The 5125-nt window shown below is 46.6% G+C and overlaps 1 protein-coding gene across 1 annotated transcript in view; it reads right to left on the bottom strand.

Annotated features, from left to right (window-relative positions):
• PNPLA8 (patatin like phospholipase domain containing 8) overlaps positions 1-5125 on the bottom strand; it is a 109085-nt gene that overhangs the window by 65347 nt on the left and 38613 nt on the right. The window lies entirely within an intron of this gene.

Genomic DNA, 5125 nt, shown 5'->3' with positions numbered 1-5125 from the left:
TTTTTTCCGTTTTTTCTGTTTCAATCCTCAAAGGTCTTAAGTCATGTCCCGTTGCCCTCCTGGTTGTAAAATATGGATGCAGCTGCCTGCGGAGCTCATCAGTGCTTCTTCCATGTCAACCAGTAACAGCAGCCATTGTATTGAGATAACTCCTTCCCCAAGGAGGAAGAGAGAACAACACAGGTGCAGGCAATTATTTTGGGCAGAGGGCCGCTTTCTGAGTTTTGGCAAGCCATCGAGGGCCACAAGGGTAGCCCTGCCTCCTGGTCACCATCTTGGGATCAGAAGTCCTGCCCTCTAACCCCTGACCTTTGCCATCAGAAGTTCCTCCCCTTGTCCCCCATAAGTACTCCTTTTAGCAAGGGGGTTTGCCACCTCAGAACCAGAAAAATACTGAATCATATTCTAAAAAAGACAAAAAAAACAAAAAACAAAAACAAACAAACAAAAATCAAACGTACTACAACATCCCTTAATTTCATTTCAAAAAAAATTTTCCTCCTGATTTACCTGTGTGTAGTGTAATTTACAGGTGATAGTATAATACCTTAAAATGAAGTCTTACTCTTGTATATTGTGGGTGGGGTGTGGGGGAGGAGGTAGGTGCATGTGTGGAGGGTTGGTAGGCGTGGGGTGTACATGTGGATGTGTGAGGTGTAAGGTGGATCTGGGGAGGGTTGTGGCATGTGTTGAGGGGGAGGTTTTGCACATAGCCTGCCCACCCCCATGGCAAGCAGAGACCCTGCCAGCACTCCTCCAAGCCAGGGCTCTGCATTCCTGTTGCTCCCAGCCTCAAGGCACCAGTGCAGGCCCCATGCTCCTGCTTACTGCCACTTCCCCTCCTGTCTGCTACTGGCACCACATCCCAGCTGCATGTCCGAGACCACAGGACACAGCAGGAATTGGACCAGCCTGGTAAGCACCGCACGGAGCCAGCTGAGAATGGCAGGGGGCGGGCGATTCCTGCTGAGTCCTGCAGTCCAGCACTGCAGCCGGGAACCAAGTGGTGCTGAAGTGGCAGCATCAGTGAGCAGGACAGTGGGGAAATGGCTGTGGATAGTGGGAGGAAGGGGCAGTGAGCAGACGCACAGAGAGCACCAACAGCTGGGAAAGAGCACGGGGACCGTGCTGGTGGGGGCCAGCAGGGATCAATGGAACCGGGCTGGCTGTGCCAGTGGGAGAGGGGAGCCAGCCCAACTCCACAGAGCTCTTGCTGGCCCAGGCCCCATGCTCCTGCCGCCCCACTCTGGGAGCCACCAGCGCTGGCCCTGGAGCTCTGGTGCAGACCCCACACTCCTGCCTGGCTATTGCTGCACTCCTGTGTGCCCGCTCACTGCCCCTTCCCCCCACCTTCTGCAGTCATTTTCCTGCTCCCTCCAGTCCGCTCACCAGCTGCTCTGGCACCTTGTGGTTCCCGGCTATATCACCAGAACCACAGGAGCCGGCCAGCCCTGAGGACTGGGGCAATTGCATGAGGTCTTTCCCTGCCTCCCTCCCCCTTCTCCTCCCACCCCTCGATCCGAATTTCCCTCCAACACAGGAAGGCAGGAACATCCCCAGGGTCCCAGACTAGAAACCTCTGCTAGGCAGAGGCTTCAGCTTGGAGCGAGGGGGCCTTGCTGCTGTGGCTCTTTAGCCCTGCCACTGGCTCCCCCTGGGCCCTACTGCCGCTGGCTCCTGTCATCTTTGACAGGCTGCCAGGGGCAGATAAATATTAATTTTCTAAAATTTTAGGGGCCCCACGGGCTGGATAGAATGGCCTGGCAGGCCAGATCCAGCCCACAGGCCATATTTTGCCTATCCCTGATATAGCATCTAGCAGAAACAGTTTTTTCTTGTTTTTTAAGTAGGGATTGTGGTGGCAGAAAATGCAGTGGTAGATATGGTGGTGAATGCCCTTGTACACTCTCTCTCTCTCTCTCTCTCTCTCTCTCTCTCTCTCTCTCTCTCTCTCTCAGAGGCACCATAAATCACAAATACCCCATGATGCAACTCTGCTGACAAAAGAAAATGGAAGCAGGAAGTTTAAAAGAAAAGAAGCTTGGTAGACTGAACTATTCTTTATGAGTATGCTTATGAGTATACATTTTTGTAATGCTTACAAAACATTTTTGTTTTTAGCTTATTCTGTCTTGACATTTTCAAGTATTGTTTGACTATTATAGTTTTTTTTTCTTTTTTTTTTAAATAAATCAGCAGGTAAATATTACAAAATAGTATTCTCTTTAATGACAAGTCCACAAATACTAAGTGTTTTATTAGTTTTAACTTGTTACATGGATATTATTTTCCAGTTTCTTATATTACATTATTTTTAATCAATACAAATAAACTGTTTTAAAAAAGGCAGCCAAAGCTGCAAGGCACAACACTCAGAAGTCAGGAAATAGCAGTACACAAGTATGAATGATGTACAATATACATATGACAGAAGCTTCAACTTTTTTCCTTTAATCTTTTTAGATGGTAAAAATCAAGGAATCTCTCAGAAAATCCTGAATAAAGTGTACCCACATGTTATACTTGTGGGAAAATTCCTTCTTTCAGAAAAACAAAAAAGCTCCTAAAAACATTTACTGCTTTTCAACAAAGTGATCCAATTGCTGCATACCAGAAGGGAGAGAAAACACAAGATCACCAGAAGCAGAAAAAGTTGCCTACACTTGACAGCCCTAGAAATTTCCAGGAAGACATTTAAATACCATTACCAAAAAAAAAAGGTATGCAAGTCAATCTGAGTGGGAGAGTCAAAGCAATACTTCTCAGGAAGGGGAAGTACAGATGCAACAAGTCAGCATATTTTAGAGACACACTCACCCATAAATAATCACTATTTACTAGCTTATGTTAAGAATAGGAAAAACCTTTAAGTGATGATGCACACAGCATGGCATGGCTGGCATTGTTTAAAACAGCAGCTCTTAGCAAACAAGTGGGTGTGCATCACTTCACACAAGTAGCCTTTGTTTTTGTGAAAGTATTACTCATCAAACACTTGAAAGCTTAAGTTATGATATAAGTGTACTAACTCCCATTTCAGCTGCACAATTACAAATAAATTATAATAAATATAGCTTTACTAGTACAAAAAGCCAACATATGTAAAACTTCTCTATGAAAATTTATTAAGCTACATATGATGAAGTACAACAATTTCTATGTATCCCAAACCAAAGATCTGCTTTTGCTCCCATTGAAGCATGGGCAACTGGTGGCTCTTGAGTTGGGGGGGGGGGGGGGCCCCCCCCAAGTGGTGCCGGGGGCATTGGGCGCAGAACTGGGGGGGCACCATGGGTGCTGCCCGGGGGGGGGGGGGGCCACCCACAGATGCTGCCGGCGGCATTGGCAGCAGAACTGGAGAGCATCCATGGATGCTGCCAGTGGTGTCGGTGAGCTCCCGCAGATACCACCAGTAGCATTGGTGGCTGGGACAGCCCTGTCAGGGGGCGGGGCACGTTGAGCACCCGCAGATGCTGTCAGTGGTGTTGGTGGCGGGGACAGCCCTGTCAGGGGGGCGCATGTGCCCGCCTGTACCCCTCTACCAGTCACCTATGCATTGAAGTCAAGAGCAAAACTTCCATAAGCTTCAAATGCAACAGGATTAAATTCAAAAGCTCAAATTTATGTAATGCCAGGATACTTAACATGGACAAAAGTCCTAACGAAAAAATATTAACCACCTCCTACATGGTGTTGAGCACCCAATTCTAACAGATTTCAACAAGAGTTGAAAGCACAGAGCACTATATATAGTTGCACTTTATTTTGATTATGCTATACTATTTTAGACTAACACCACTGCCAGCACTAAAAAGTGATACTGTAAATAAGTACCAATTAAATATCTATTTATATACTAATTTTATTACTGAGGAAAATGGAAGGAGGCCAAAGATCTCAGTTCAAAGATAATTTTCAAATCAAATCAATATAGGACAGCTTCTCCCCCAAATGTAACATGCCACTCCAGCCTTCTCAAGTGCTCATTTTAGATGTGGGGTGGGAATGCAGCCAGTTGAGCACATGTTTCTATGTTTAGAAGATTTTGAATTTCTTCCATTTAATAGTAAAACATTGAATATAGTGCCATGACATCAAGACACCTGTTAATTTATCAAACTGTTGTTAAACATGCTATTATATTTCTCCTCCTGCCTCATGTCCCACCACATGCCAAAAATAAAACACCCTTCTTTCTCATCTTTCACTCTTGTGCTGTTGGATACAGTGCCCTTCCAATTAACTGGTGCCCTTCATATGTTACAGAAAGCGCAGAGATTATAGGGCATGAATCAGAGACTGGAGAAAAATGTGGTGATGCACATCAAGTAAGGAGCAACTGGTTTTCTCACACTACCCACAGAAACAACAACCACAGTCTACCCAGCAAAACTGCCTGGCAGTACTGACGGGACACTAAGATGAGCTATTGCAGAATCCAGAAAAGCCAGAATATTTAAGTATTTTCAATTTGCAAATATTTTATCATCTCAAAATATAAATGTACGCAAAAGTAGTCTGATATCTGGTAAAAAGTATAAGATGGCTGCAATAAGGACTTCAGAGTATCATGGAAGGTTTTTTTTTTAGCGTAAGTTTGTATTACATGGATACTTTTTAGAGAATACACTCTGTATCAATGATGCTCACATTTTTCCTCTCCCACAGGCCTGAAGGGCAGGGTCCCATTTGTCTGTAGGCCAGATCCCAATGATGATCCCAATCTGGCACAGCACAGGTGCAGTGGACACCCTTGGACCACATGGATGGGTTGAACATCAGCTCCCCCTGCTCCCTCCCCACAGAGGAATGTGGCATGGCCCAGCCTCGTGTGAGAGAGGGGGCATGGCCTGTCCCCACAGAGAAATAGTGGTTGTGGTTTGGCTGGGGGGGAAGATGGGTACAGCCCAGCTTCACAGTGAAAGGGGGCATGGCTTGGCTTTGCGGGGGAAAAAGTGGGCATCCCAGCCCCACCTGGCCCTGAGGAAGGAAGGGGCCATGGCCTAGCTCTGCAGGGAAAAGGGTTGTGGTTTGGCCCTGCAAGGGGAGGGTCATGGCCTGCCCCCAAGCTAGCCGAGATGGGGGGTGGGGAACACTTGGTCTTGATTCAGATGGGGGGGGGGGG

Source organism: Gavialis gangeticus, unplaced genomic scaffold (assembly GCF_001723915.1).
Source record: "Gavialis gangeticus isolate Ggan-Ray unplaced genomic scaffold, GavGan_comp1, whole genome shotgun sequence".
NCBI lineage: Eukaryota > Metazoa > Chordata > Crocodylia > Gavialidae > Gavialis > Gavialis gangeticus.
This window is presented reverse-complemented; position numbering and strand designations above follow the sequence as displayed.